The following is a 16,101-nucleotide window of genomic DNA, read 5'->3' on the forward strand; positions in this document are numbered from 1 at the left end:
TATCCTCTTCCGGGACAGGAGGACTGGAGAGCATTGGGCGCTAACCCCACCCACCCCGGTGCTAACCCCGCCCACACAGCGACGTCACCATTCATGTGCAGGGCAGGCAGCATTGTGTAGTGAACGCTGTGTGCCCTGCACTTGGGGGTTAAAGCGCCGATAGGATATGGCTGCTGCCCGGGTATTGGGGACTCCAGGGACCTGCCCCCGGGTCGCATGAAAAGTCACTGCAGGCTGCATGCGGCCCGCGGACCGGAGGTTCCCCACCCCTGCTCTAAGGCAACAGACTTCTGGTACTGCAGAGAATGTGGTGTTGTTAATTGTAATAGTTAGATTAGGTAGGGGGGTTAGTCTGTGCTGCCGTTGTTTACAAATGTGGATGTAACGGGGGCCAGGGTGGTAGTCATGGCTAGGGGCTGCTGTTGCTCCATCACACCCTGACGCTCTGCTGCGCAATTAACATATCCATTTTGCTGTGTGCTGTGTTTGCAGAGTGTTTCATCAACCTGTGGGTCAGCAATCTCCTCAGTCTACAGAGTTTCCACTTCTTTCAGCAACACACACACATTCCCAAATTACAAGTTAATTTTCAATAAAACTTTACTCAATTCATGCATCTTCATAACAGATTTAGTCCAACAATCTTCAAAAGACAAAAGAACTTCTCCTACTGAATTCTCCCTGATATTTCCTGTCAGTGTAGGAACCAGTGCGACTGGGGGGTGGTCCTTCTCATCACCGCAAACAGACTTAAGACAGACACTGATGTGCATTCAACAGGTCCTCTTTATTGACCATCCTCTCGACGATTCGCAGCACCACACAGCAGCTGCTAGACTCCGCATACAGGCCCGGGTACCTTCACTTCCTTCCTTTTCCTAATTGATGTCCCTTGCGGCTCTTTCACTGTGGCTGCCCTAGGCCTACCTCCACAGTGCTTCACCCGTCCAAGTCTATCCGTCTGGTAGCCCCGGCCTTCTCAGTCCTGCGGCTCTCCTGTCAGGGCCACCCCCCTGACTGTCTTCCTCCTCAGTCCCTTCTGGAGCTTCTTTTCTGTCCATCTCTCCCTTCAGTCTTCTGCTCTCCTGGGCTCTTCTCCCTGGACTGACTCCTTCTGGAACTCTCTACCCCTTCTTATCTTCCTTCTCTCTGGGAATTCCACTCTAGAGTTCCTGAAACCCCGCCCCCCATGACTTTGCGGTTTCGTAGCCTTAAGCTGATGTAAAGCCCTTTTCTCACTGCTCTCTTGTGACATCTTGTGGTCAAACTACAGTATTACACCTCCTTCTGTTTCTGCTGTCTTTAGTCTCCCCCTAGTGGCCAAACCCAGTACTTCACCATCCTTCTCCTATTAAAAGCTGTCTCCCACCTTCATATCCAGCAGTCCACGTCAAGCACACTGTACATTATCCTACTGCTGCAGACAAGTCCATATGTCAGTTCACTTCCTCTACATCAGCATGAACTCTAGCAGCGTGGTATCACGTCCCGCTGTTCCCTGGGTAATCAAGCTAGCTGATTCTATGTGCTCCCTGTCCACTTCCACATCTTGGGCGAAAATTCCGGAGGCCAATGCAAATCCTGGTCAGACCGTAAGTCCTGGACGTCACAGAAGTTACCCCACAGCCTAGCCACTGATCCTTTCAGGCTGCCTAGATCCACTTGTGCCCTGCAAGCTTTCATTCTTCAGAACTCTCCTTTCCAGTTCTTCCTGTCTCTCTCTCTTACGCTTCACAACATCTCAAAATCTGCAACAACTCCTTCTACCAACTGACTACCTCAGAGGGAACTTTTCCTAACCTACCGCTAACTCCTCCCACCAGCTAGCTTCCTATTGGGTTAACCATTTAAATATTACTACTCCGGCTGAAACAAATTCTTATCCTATCTTAATCTGACATCTAACTCTATAGTTCCCCCCTTGACACCAATCCGAAACTACATTTATCATAACACTTACCAATGCTACATGCTAAACCTATCTGAGTCATTAACTGTCCCTATTCTCATCCCTAGCACAGTATAATATGAAAGATGTTAGCACATGACACATTATGTTATATATAGTGACATATTACTACTCACAAACATATACTTTACACAGTATAAACAGTAACCACATATTCACATTGTACCCGATTTTATCCAGCAGGCATGCACAAGGATGCAGGGCACAAACCAGCCATCTGCACACCCCTTACACTACTTACCACCATATGTGACACACACAAACTGTATGTCACACATATGTATACACACATGGCACACGTGCATGTATATGCACATAGCACACGTGCATGTATACACTCATAGCACACACGCATTTTTAAATACACATAGCAAATACATATGTAAACACACACCTAATAAACATGCATGTATACACCAAGCACACATGTATGCACACATAGCCCAAATGCATGTATATACAGAGCACATACACTCATATATACTGTACAGAATGTAACAAATGGAAACGGAGGCACAGATGGTGAAGTGCACATTTTTTATTGAAATTTTTGTGGAACCATGGGACCACTGCCTGGGGGGCTCCGAAGGGGGTGTGACCAAACGAGTCTTAGACCTCTGTAGTAAGACCCCTCCAACAGGATCAGAATGGAAAGTGCTGGAGACACAAGGTACTACCTCCAGTTAGACCCCGGGTACGTCGCAGCTGAATCGACTGGTCTGGTGGGCATGCATGTACTGCAAGTAATGGAGAAACCGGCAGAAGTTGAGCTGAATAAGCAGGAAGCAGACAGCTGCAGGCACAAGGAGATGCGGGAGATGCTGGCATAGTTCCAGAAGGCGTGGGAAGAGTCGTAGAACACTCTGAGGAGACAAACCAGTATTAGTGAGATGTAGCGGAGCACTGACATGCAGTTACAGAAACCTGAGAACTAACAACAGGAAGCACTGGTTGCTCAGGCACATCCCTAAGGGCAGAAGGGCTTGAAATAACATGAGATGCTCAGCCACTGGCTAACACCTATTTTGAAAATGGCGCGCTGTCTCTTTAAGAGACCGAGAGTGTGCGCGCGCCCTCAGAGACATGCCTGGAGACCTGCGGGGCGCGTGCAGGGTCCCAGAAGCAGTAGGAGGAGCAGACAGCCTGGGACAAGGGATGAGAGACCCAGGAGACCAGCTTCCCTGCCGGGCACCACACCGAAGCAACGTACCCGAGGCCATAGGTGAGGAGGAGGGCGCTACACAGAGCACATACATACGCATGTATATCTTCATATATATATATATATAAATAAATAGATATAAGTAGAAGTTGGCAGCGCTAGTATATACACATTAATCCGCTGCAAATAAGGTCTTATACCACATAGTGCAAATTGGAAACTACAAATGATACATTGGTGGTTATTTGCACTGGTTAAAATGTGAACAAGAAAGTGCAAGGGGAAAAAAAACACAATTAATTATTCCCAATATTAACACAAAAAAGATAGTAGTGAGCATAGGTCGCACAAGCATTAACCGGTGGAATCAGATGGGGAGTACCTGATATAGTTGTGAAAAGGTCAAAGTCTCCTTAGGATTCTTCTTGGTAATATAGATATATGTTCTTTGCAGAAGAATTCTCTGATTTGCGAGTGTATCAAGTGGGCAGCAGATGCTGCAGATAATCCCGACTTTGTAAAGTTGGAACGCTGTCCCGACTGGTAACAGGCACTCGTACACAAGGTCTGGCGTTTAATGTCTTTGATGCCTGCAGGACCTGTGGGACATCTTCGGTCACGTGATGCTCGCTTTTTCTACTGATCAAGTGAACTTTATTAAGGAATGTACGTGAAAAAAACTCCAAAAGAACATCCTATTAAATGCAAGAGTAAAATACCTTAATAATGCCTCATGAAGTCAAATATAATGGAGACGATTCTCAATATCATGAGAAAAAAGAGGACATAGAATCCATTTCCATTGCAAAACATGTATAAATTTATTTATCAAAAAGAAGGACACATATCAAAGATACAGGATATTACAAAATCCAATAAAATGGGTAATCACATAAGGCCCGATACTAGAAAAACAAACAAGTAGGCAGCCTGTGATGGGAATGGATATCCAGAATCAATACCACAAAAATTAATGATGTAAAATAATTGAACAATGAAATGTAGTTATTCTACCAGCCAAAAGAGTATATGCTAGGATATATTAGTGTGATTACCCATTTTATTGGATTTTGTAATATCCTGTATCTTTGATATGTGTCCTTCTTTTTGATAAATAAATTTATACATGTTTTGCAATGGAAATGGATTCTATGTCCTCCTTTTTCTCACTTTATTAAGGAATGTGTGCATTTTATTTTAGCACATAACCTTTTTAAATATGAGATGAACTACTATAACCAGCAATGGGGTACTGTCATGGGAACCACATTCGCACCCAGCAATGCCAACCTATACATGGGGAGATGGGAAGACCTATACATCTACCCATGTGGCAAGCTAACCTGATCCTTGTCCTCTGGCAATGTTTTATTGATGATATCATTTTTATTTGGTCCGGTGGCCAAAAAGCATTAATATAGTTTTTAGAGGATATTAATAAAAATTAATTTTACTTGCATTTTACTTCCACAATTAGCTCAGAAAAAATACACTTCTTGGATCTTAATATATATATTGAAGAGGCAGTAATTAAAACGTGTACTTATACTGAACAAGCCAGAGTATTTTTCTGCAAAGAACATACAGTGGGTACGGAAAGTATTCAGACCCCTTTAAATTATTCACTCTGTTTCATTGCAGCCATTTGGTAAATTCAAAAAAGTTCATTTTTTTCTCATTAATGTACACTCTGCACCTCATCTTGACTGAAAAAAACAGAAATGTCGAAATTTTTGCAAATGTATTAACAAAGAAAAACTGAAATATCACATGGTCATAAGCATTCAGACCCTTTGCTCAGACACTCATAGTTAAGTCACATGCTGTCCATTTTCTTGTGATCCTTCTTGAGATGGTTCTACTCCTTCACTGGAGTTAGCTGTGTTAAAGTAAACTGATAGGACTTGATTTGTAAAGGCACACACCTGTCTAAATAAGACCTCACAGCTCACAGTGCATGTCAGACCAAATGAGAATCATGAGGTCAAATGAACTAGCAAGGTCAGGATATTGACTAGGCCACTACAAAGTCTTAATTTTGTTTATCTTAAGCAATTCAGAGGTGAACTTGCTGTTGTGTTTTGGATTATTGTCCTAATTCCCAAAAAGGGCATAATTTCCAAAATGGGTCACTTGAGGAGGGATTCTGCTCTTCTAGAACTTAGGGGCTCTGTATATGGAGTCCGCAAATAATTCTAGAAAAATTTGCGCTCCAGGAAGCACATAGCACTCTGTGCCTCCTGAGTCTCACCGTGTGGCTAAGCAGTATTGTAAAGCCACATATGGGGTATTTCCATGCTCTGCAGAAATTGTGGGATGAATTTTGTTACTAAATTCTGGGGCTAGAAAAAAATTTTAGTGATAAAAATGTAATTATTTTTTCTTCACTGCCAATGGTATAACATTCTATGAAAAAAATCTGTGGAGTCAATATGATCGCTGCACCCCTAGATTAATTCATCAAGAAGTGTAGTTTGTAAAATGGGGTCACGTATGAAGGGTTCTGCTGTGCTGGAACCACTGGGGTTATGGCACTCGCAAATCATAACAATAAAATCTGTACTATAAAATGGCACTCCTTTCCTTCTGAGCTTTTCGCTGTGCCTGAAAAGTATTTCTAGATGATATTCAGGGCATTGGCACAATCAGGAGAAATTTTTACAACAAACTGAGGTCCATTTTTTTTCCTATTAGCCCTTAGAAAAATTAAAAACTGTGGGCTAAACCAACATTCTAGTGGTAAAAAATAGAATTATTCTTTCTTAACCGCCCAATGGCATAAAATTTTGAGGCATATGTGGTGTCAATATGATCATTGCACCCCTACTGTAGTTGAATTAATTGAGGATGTATTTTGGGGGGGCCTAGAGGGAGAAGGATATCACTTCATAGCAGAGATGCAAAGATCTAGAAGGTGCTTGAGCTAATCTCAATGACCTTCTAAAGCTGTATCCAGGATGACTGTCACACCTGACACACCCATGACAGTACTCCCACAGGCAGGGTTGCAGAGTACACACAGTGGGTTAAAGGCACAGTACTCCAACAGGCAGGATTGCAGAATACACACAGAGACTTAAAGGCACAATACTCCCACAAGAAGAGCGCAGAGTACACACAGCAGCTTTTGGCACAGTACTCCCACAAGCTAGCTTGAAGTGGACACACAGTGGCTTTTCAGCACAGTACTACCAAAGATATGGGTTGCAGGGTACACACAGCAGCTTTTGGCACATTACTCCCACGGGCTAGGTTGTAGAGTACAGAAACTTTTTTGCATAGTGCACAGTCAGACTCTGTCCCTCACTCCAGCTCCGTCCTGTCCCTAAAGTAATAAGAGCAGAGTGGAGGTGGCATTCTTGATCTGGTCTTAATGTAGGCAAAGCCATGTGGTGCGCCAGTCAATTGCAGCCATGCCAATACTTGGCATGACTGTGATGCCTCCAGAAGTGCCCTCAGTCTAAAACCTTGTTGATTGGCTACGCTGCATCCTTTTAACAAGCTTTATTTGTCTGGCAAACATGAACAGGAAACTGGACGTACATTATAACGTCTTTGTGCTGGATTTGGTACCGAGCATTACCATTTGGGTGCGCTCAGACCTAGTCGCACAGTCTTTATTGGCTACTAGATTCTTTATTCATAGAAAATATACATTAGAATAGCAAACTTATTCACCTTTGAATGCATTTATTTTAATCTGCACTTCTGACTAAGTACAGTACGCCCAAATAATCCTGTCCAATCCTGTGCTCAGAGGCTATAATCCTAGCTGAGCTTTAGGATTTAAATAATTGACTTCTTAGTAATCTACATACCAATTAATATATTTGATTTCTTCCTGATTACTGAAACACAGAAACCATTAAAAGATTGTGACCTTGAAGTCCTCAAAATGTTACTCATTTCTTTTTAATTATAACTCAATAAAAATAACCCAACTAGTAGGAATGTAATGATTTTCCTATATATATTTATGTACATACTGTTACATTTTTATAGATATACATCTAAAATTATAGTTGCACAACATGTAAATTCAAGCATTAATAGGACTAAACTGATCTCTTTATACAAGTATTAACATAATTGTTAAAGCAACAATTAAAAGCAACACATGAGCTAATCATCATACGCATTAAGGTGACCATACACATTTTACAGATGTCAGGTTGTGGCACATTAGGCAAAGAACTGTTCTTCCTGGCCCCCAACCCCAAGCATATTTGGTTTAGCTGAGCAAGTGTTCTCAATAAGAAAAAGGGACTGTGGGACATAGTTGTTTGCTACCTATCTCCCTTGAGAACAAAGAATCATGTTGAAGTTCAACATGGCCAATCCATCCTTTCTTTGACCCAACACAAAAAGATTGTTGACTGTTTTCATGGAAATTTGCATGTCTGGCCAATATTCATTTAATGTGTAGAGTCACATAATAATAATCTTTATTTTTATATTGCGCTAACATATTCCACAGCGCTTTACAGTTTGGACACATTATCATCGCTGTCCCCGATGAGGTTCACAATCTAGATCTCCTATCAGTATGTCTTTGGAATGTGGGAGGAAACCGGAGAACCAGGAGGAAACCCACGCAAACACGGGGAGAACATGCAAACTCCTTGCAGATGTTGTCCTTGACTCCAGCGCTGAAAGGCTGCAGTGCTAACCACTGAGCCACCGTGCTGCCCTATCACATTTTATTTTGCGTTTTTAATTAATTATTAACACCTATAATTCCTAATTCCTGGGGAAAGACTTTAGATCTATGACAATATAGCTTATAATAGAGATAGATAAATTTGTTTAAGTGGAATTAACTCTATTAGAATTTTACAAAAAAATCTGAATTCTGGAGAAAACAGATTTATTGCAATTCACTCCTAGCGAATTCAAAAAAATAGCATCCTGCTCTGCCCACCATTTCCCAGTACAGTAGATAGCTGGCAAATGGTTAAAAAGAAAAAAATTACTGACTTCACAACTCGCCTCTCTGGCCACCCCCAATGCTATCTTGCCATATGCATGTTTTCCTCCATTTCCAACCCAGGGACTTTTGGCTGCGAGCAGGCTAGAGAGATCATTGCATAGCCCTTACTGCTTCAGGTTTGCTGTCCACTGCCCTTTAGCCGCTCCTTTGTCATCTCCAGCCTGGTGTTCACACGGAGATTGGAATTTCGGCAGCAAACAGGCCCCGTAACGTCACTGCACGTGCATAGTAACCTCTGGAGCCTGCTTTTGGCTAAAAGCCCTGAGCCAAAAGTAAACACCAAACCAGGGATGTGATGTGACGGATGCTCGGAGAACTGGACAGTGGGCAATGAACAGTTGGTGGCTAGAGATGTGAGTGATTAGGTGAGTATGAGTTTTTTGAGGTTCTTCTTTACATCTTTTTTTTAATCTTTTTTTTTTAAAGGTTCAGCATGCTCTAGGGTCTAAGGAGACTCCAGAGCATAATAAAGAACATTTAATTAGAGGATAATAACTTTGCTGAGAAGTGAATTTCACAGAAAAATCAATTTGCCCATACATTATAATATCCAATTTAAACTGCTTGTTCTAACCCACAAAGTTCACCAGAGTGCGGCACCCCCCTAGATTTCTTTCCTCAGATTAAAATTGCAATTGGGAGGAGGCACCCTTCAAATATGAGAGACCAGGAGCAGTTTGCAAAAGAAGAGTGGTCCAAAATTCTAGTTTAGAGGTGTAGCAAGAAATTGTAGTTATTTATTCCAAAGGGTGTGCAACCAAATAATTAGGTGAGGGTGCCAACAATTTTGTCCAATCCATTTTGGGGATTTTATGTGAAATTATGTCCAATTTGCCTTTTTATCTCTGTTTTTTTTTTGTGTTGTTCCGATACACACAAAGAAAACATGTGTAATTGCAATAATTTTCTGGGAGAAAATACTTCATGTTCTAGAACAATTTCAAGGGAGCCAACACTTAGTTTTTAAGGGAATGTTAGCAGTTGTGTTGAAACATACCAAGGTGAATACCGATACCAAGGGGGCGAAAGGGTTTCAGTCATTATACCCCTAGTATAGATGTTTTTCCTTATGAAGTACTGTTCCTATTTTTTCATTTCGATAAATGATTTTTATATCAGTGTGACAGCAAATTAGGTTTTAAAGTCTAACTGCACCTTCAAACCCACTTTTTTATTAGCTCTAAAATTCCTTTCAGCATTGCTATTTTCTGCTTCTAAATTTTTTTATAAATAAAATTACTTAGTCAGAATATATGCAGTTCTCTGAATACACTCAGCAAACAAAGAATGTCATAATTTTGGTTGCCATGGCTACTGTATATCTATACTTTTTCATATACATTTTTCTATAGTCTATAGCATGCTAATGTATAAATATACTACAATACATACATAACGTGAAAGTATAAAGGTTTTTTTAAAATAAAATGAAAAGAAATATTCCTCTTTTTAGTTTACGTCTGGTTGTATAATGAACATATCCATTGTTTGCAATGCTGGCTGCATTCAAGGTCTAAATATGCTACAAAATTAAATAAGCTTTATATTACAGAGTTTTCTTTCAAAAAGGTTTACTTATAAAAAATGTTTATATTGTAAGAAAACACCAACCCAAAAAAGTTCACCAATAAAATCAAGAAAACCAGAGCGGAAAGGAAACCCCTTAAAAATAAATTTTATTACTATGTATATAAAAAAAACTACCAAAAATTTCCTCTTAAACAATAAAAAGGTAGTTATAGAGGATTCTGATATGGGCTATCCCAGAGGGAATATACACTGGGATACAAAAGACAAAAATAGCACGTAGGGTTTGGAGCTAGTTAGTAACACAAAAGGAAGGGTCTAGGGAAGATAGATTGTGTGTGTTCTGCCTTCCTCCACATATGATGCTGTGTGGACTCAAACATACAGCTAAACCCTTCATCCACTTCCCAGTAAAAAGACTGTATGGATTCTTAAGTCTATATTTATTGAGATGATAAACAGTGAACAATAATAGTGGATGATATTGTGACAGACGATATAGTGGATGATAATGGGTAAAAATGACAAAAGAATAAACAGTGTATCAGAACTGGCAGATAACAGAGACAACAGCATGATACAGAGTGCAATTACATCAGTAACTAACATAACAGAGGCTGCACAGTAACATTGCAACACAGCTATGGCAATGTACATGCTGCAACACTATCCTGCTCTATACAGAAATGCAACCTATCTGTAAGCAGTGTAAAAGCATTTACTAAACTAAGAGATACAGACTACAAGGAGGCTGTCTAACACAGACACAAATGCATACAAATAAAGAGTCTCACCGGAATCCGCTGGTCAGGAGGAGAGATTGAAGTGAAGACAGAGACAGGACACTAGTGTATCACTAAGAAAAGCCTGGGAAAGATGTGTACATATCTCTTCCTGCCCGGGAAAACTAAGGGGGCGGTTCCATGCATAACACACTATTCCTTGATATAGAAGGGTTAATGGTTTTCCTTTAACTGCATTTAGTTCTTTAATTGCCTTTTGCCTTTCATTGCTAGAATTTATTATCATGACGTAGCAGTCTGTCAGTCTCCTCTTCAAGGAGACTATACTTCTTATCAAATATTTTCTCAATAGTCAGCCACAACATGTTCTGGGTACATGGTAAGTAAGGTATGACCCTGGGTAACGGTGGGGGCTACATGAGCTGCATAGGGTTACATTTGTTGTAAATGGTATAAAATATTGCCTTGTGTTTTCAGTAGATCAGATAAAGTGATTTGCCCACGAACTGTGTGCAGTCTCCTTTGTCTCCAAGCATGCTTGTAAATTAAGGGCAAAAACTCCTAATTTGGCCTCACTGGTGATCTGGCATGCCTGACATGGGTCAGAACGAAACCAGCTACAACATCCTTAACCCCTTAGTGACGGAGCCAATTTGCAGCTTAAAGACCATGCCAATTTTTAAAATTCTGACCACTGTCACTTTATGAGGTTATAACTCTGGAATGCTTTAACAGATCCTTACATTAGCACAATTTTGGAACCAAAATTTTTTGTTAGGAAGTTATAAGGGTTAAAAGTTGCCCAGCAATTTCTCATTTTTACATTTACAAAACCATTTATTTAGGGACCTCATCACATTTGAAGTCACTTTGAGGGGCAACCATGACAGAAAATATCCATAAGTGACACCATTCTAAAAACTACACCCTTGAAGGTGCTCAAAAACACATTCAAGAAGTTTATTAACCTTTTACGTGCTTCACAGGAACTGAAGCAATGTGGAAGGAAAAAATTAACATTTAACTTTTTTTACAAACATTTTACTTCAGAACCAATTTTTTTTATTTGAACAAGTGTAAAAAGAGAAACTGAATCACAAAATATGTTGTGCAATTTCTCCTGAATATGCCAATGCCCCATATGTGGGGGTAAACCACTGTTTGGGCACAAAGCAGGGCTTGGAACGGAAGGAGCGCCGTTTGACTTTTTCAATGCAGAATTGGCTGAAATTGAGATCTGACACCATGTTGCATTTGGAGAGCCCCTGATGTGCCTAAACAGTGGAAATCCTCAACAAGTGACCCCATTTTGGAAACTATACCCCTTAAGGAACTTATCTAGCTGTGTGGTGAACACTTTGAACCTCCAAGTGCTTCACAGAAGTTTATAACGTAGAGCCATGAAAATAAAAAATTATTTTTTTCCACAAAAATGATCTTTTCGCCTCAAAATTTTTATTTTTGCAAGGTAATGTAACAACCATGCCGGCATCACTGAATTGCCTCCCATTCTCCACACACCAACTTACTCACTGCACAAGGCCATGCTGTGACTTCCGTCTGCTGCCGGCTCCATGCTGTGTGCCTCTTGCTTCCTGCCTGCTCTCTGCATGCTTCCTGGCTGTGTGCATAGGGGGGCGGCACCAGAACTATCTGGTTCTTATGGAATCAGATTGCACCTGTCTAATGTGTCCCTGACCAATTACCAAGAGGCCTCTAGTATTTAGGGCAGCTCCACCTGGTGGTAGCTGCCTGTGCAAAGCCTTAACTCAGTTAGTGTCTTGCTGCTGAGTTGCCAGGTCCTGTCCTATGTTTTGCCTTCTCTGGAGGCTTGATTCCTAGTCCTGTGTCTGTGCCTGTCTTTCCGCCCTCTAGAAGGCAGAATATCCTAGTCTCTGTGTCCTTGTTCCTTGCCTTATCTAGTACCTCAATCCGCCCTGCAGGAGGCAGAATATCCTGATCCCTGTGCTTTTCTGACTCTGCCTGTGCTCCGTACTCTCGCGGCTTGGTTCGTGCTCCATAACCTTGTAACTCTGTCAGCTCCGTACTCTTGTGATTCTGCCTGCTCCGTACTCTCATGACTCTGCTTGTGCTCCACACTCTTGCAGCTCTGCCTGTGCTCCGCACTCTTGCAGCGCTGCCTGCTCGGCACTCTTGCAGCTCTACCTGTACTCTACACTCTTGTAGCTCTGCCTGTGCTCCACACTCTTGCGGTGCTGCCTGCTCTGCACTCTTGCAGCTCTGTTTGTGCTCCGCACTCTTGCAGCTCTGCTTGTGCTCTGCACTCCTGCAGTTCTGCTTTGTTGCGCTTCTACTGCTCCAGAGACTCTTGCTGTCAACTGCAGCTCCTCACCGCAGCCTTGCGGTTCTTCACCTCTTGTGTTAACAGGTCTCTACCCATTCCTTCATACACCACTCTTTTCTGCCTATGTCTCTGTGTCTCAGCTGTGTCCACCTGCCAGTGTCTCAGCCATGCCAACCTGCCAGTATCTCAGCCGTGCCCACCTGCCAGTGTCTCAGCCATGCCTGCCTGCCAGTGTCTCAGCCGTGCCCGCCTGCCAGTGTCTCAGCTGTGCCCGCTGCCAGTGTCTCAGCCGTGCCCGCCTCTCAGAGTACCAGCCGTGCCTGCCGTGCTCACCTGCCTGTCTGTCAGTCGCACCTGTCGTAGTGTCCTGTTCCCAAGTGGGATCAGCAGCCACAGCCAGACACCACCCTAGAGTGGCACCTGGCAGCTACCTGCCGCACAAGCCTGACCTCACCATCAGAAAGGACCAAGGTAGCTGTCTTAGTTATGCCCCTTCCAGGGTAGTCTGGTTTGTGGCAAAGTGGGGCTACAACCCCCTCTGTTGTGAGTTCATGTTCCCCTTCACTACTGAGGCCCGAGGAACTCCCTCTACTGGTGAAGAAAGGTAGTGAGCCTGATTGTCAAACACCTGGGGCTGATGATGATGACTGGCTGAGTGGAGTTAATGACTGGATATAAGGCTGCCGACGCCCTTCTGGCCTGCGGGTGACTTCTCTGTGGACTTCTAGGAAACCAGTCTGATTCCTGCTCATCTAAAGCTAAGATTTCTGCTTTGCCTTTTTGCATTAGTGTTTTGTTTTCCTTGCTTTTCTGGATTCTGCCATTCCCTGCTGGGGTGAGCTGAATCTCCTTTTGCCTGTTGCTCTGTCTTCAGAATATTCCTGAGTATTGACATAGCTTTTTTGAAGCCTAGCGTCTTCAGGGCCTTTTTTACTGTCAGTCTGTTGGCTCTTATTTTCATAGGGTTTTTCAAGGATTGCAGACAGCAGCCTTCCTGTCCTTTCCTATCTAAGCTAGCGTGGGCCCCATCTTTGCTCAGTCTATCTTTCTGTCTGTGTTTTGTTCTTTCTTCTTGCTTCACCGTCATTATATGTGGGGGGCTGCCTTTTGCTTTGGGGTCTGCTCTGGGGCAGTTTAGATTTCCCTTTCTGTCTTTAGGCTAAGTAGTCCTCCGGCTGTGATCGAGGGGCCTAGGGCATCGTAGGAGCCCCCCACGGCTACTGCTAGTTGTGTTGATAGGTTCAGGGGTCTGCAATCCGATAGCTGCCAACTTCTCTGGTTTTCTGGACTTAGCTAGCATTTCTATTTTTGCCTCCTACGGTGACTCAATCATAACAGAATCACCCGCCATACCGCAGATTCTAGGGTACTCAATAGCAGGAAAGAATTGTAAAAAAAAAGTGTGTATGTTTTTTCCTCTATATCTCTGAGGCCGTAGGGGGAATTTTTTTTTTTCTCTCAATGGAGATAAAGCAATTGTCTGATCGTGTGGAGCAGCTCGCTGCGGAAGTGCGGGGAATTTCCGCCTACCTTGCTCATTCACATGCTGCTGAACCAAAGATTCCTACACCTGATGTATTTTTTGGGGATCGGTCTAAATTTTTGAATTTCAAAAATAATTGTAAATTATTTTTTGCCTTGAAACCTAACTCGTCAGGGAGCTCCGCGCAGCAGGTTAAAATTGTCATCTCTTTGCTGCGTGGCGATCCCCAGGATTGGGCGTTTTCTTTGAAACCAGATGATCCTATTCTGACTAATGTGAACGCATTTTTTCAGGCCTTGGGGTTGTTGTATGACGAACCTAATGCCATTGATCAGGCTGAAAAGACCCTGCTGGCATTGAACCAGGGTCTTGATTCTGCAGAATTGTACTGTCAAAAATTCCGAAAGTGGGCAGTACTTACTACCTGGAATGATAATGCCTTGGCTGCTCTCTTTCGGAAGGGGTTGTCAGAAGCCATAAAAGATACTATGGTGGGATTTCCTGTTCCCTCTGGTCTTGACGATTCTATGTCTTTAGCCATTCAGGTTGATCAGCGTTTACGCGAACGCAGAGCTGCACGAGAGGTGTTGCCACCTGTTGAACAGATGTCTGAACCTATGCAATGTGATAGAGTTTTTTCCAGAGAGCAGCGTCAGGAGTTCAGAAGGCGTAATAAGTTGTGTTTTTTCTGTGGAGATGCCTCGCAAATTATTTCTGTCTGTCCTAAACGCGAGAAACTCTTTGCACACACGTTTTCTGTTGGTGGTGTTCAACCTAAGTTTCTTCTGGCTATTACTCTGATCTGCTCCCTGTCCACATTTTCCGCCAAGGCTTTTGTGGATTCGGGAGCAGCTCTAAACCTAATGGACTTGGATTTTGCTAAATGTTGTGGATTTCCGATGACACCTCTGCAGACGCCTATCCCTTTGAGGGGGATTGATGCTTCTCCTTTGGCTAAAAATAAACCTCAGTTTTGGACCCAGGTGGTAATGCGGGTCGCCCCAGACCATCAAGAAAATTGCAGGTTTTTGGTGTTACATAATCTGCATGATACTATTGTTCTGGGGTTTCCCTGGTTACAAATTCATAATCCAGTTTTGGATTGGAAATCTGTGTCTGTGGTGAGTTGGGGTTGTCGGTGTGCCTTTAGTGAGGCTCCGGTGTTTTCCACCTCTCCTCAGTCGCATGATGTTCCTGATTATTTGGCGGACTTTTATGATGTATTTAGTGAGAATGAGTCTGCGTCTCTGCCTCCTCATAGGAGTTATGACTGTGCTATTGAACTGAGCCCAGGGTGTAAATTTCCCAAGGGTCGGCTCTTCAATTTATCTGTACCCGAGCACGAGGCTATGCGATCCTATATTAAGGAGGCGTTGGAGAAGGGTCATATTAGACCATCCTCGTCACCCTTAGGTGCCGGTTTTTTTTTGTAGCCAAAAAGGATGGATCATTAAGACCTTGTATTGATTATCGTGCTCTCAACAAAATTACTGTTAAATATCAGTATCCGTTACCCCTGATTTCTGATCTATTCTCCAGAGTTAAAGGTGCTTGCTGGTTTACCAAGCTTGACCTCAGGGGGGCGTATAATCTTATTCGCATTAAGCATGGGGATGAATGGAAGACGGCGTTTAATACTCCGGAGCGACATTTTGAGTACCTGGTGATGCCTTTTGGGCTCACTAATGCCCCTTCTGTCTTCCAGTGCTTCATGAACGATATTTTCCGAGATTTTGTTGATAAATTTTTGATTATCTATCTAGATGATATTTTGATCTTCTCCAAGGATTGGGATTCTCATGTGGAACATATTCGGACTGTGTTCCGGATCTTGAGGGAGAATTCCCTGTATGTCAAAGGATCTAAATGCCTTTTTGGAGTACAGAGGATTTCTTTTTTGGGATTTATTTTGTCCCTGTCAA

At 42.6% G+C, this 16,101-nt stretch overlaps 1 long non-coding RNA gene across 1 annotated transcript; it reads right to left on the reverse strand.

Annotated features, from left to right (window-relative positions):
- Positions 1-2,490: 2,490 nt before the first annotated feature.
- LOC141093128 (uncharacterized) lies at positions 2,491-10,560 on the reverse strand. Its single transcript, XR_012232987.1, has 2 exons — positions 10,443-10,560; positions 2,491-2,832 (listed from the first exon to the last, which is right to left on the reverse strand). It is a non-coding gene; the product is annotated as an uncharacterized lncRNA (long non-coding RNA).
- Positions 10,561-16,101: the final 5,541 nt, after the last annotated feature.

The sequence above is a fragment of the Dendrobates tinctorius genome, unplaced genomic scaffold (assembly GCF_039654945.1).
Source record: "Dendrobates tinctorius isolate UK_male_01 unplaced genomic scaffold, ASM3965494v1 ptg000062l, whole genome shotgun sequence".
Classification (NCBI taxonomy): Eukaryota; Metazoa; Chordata; class Amphibia; order Anura; family Dendrobatidae; genus Dendrobates; species Dendrobates tinctorius.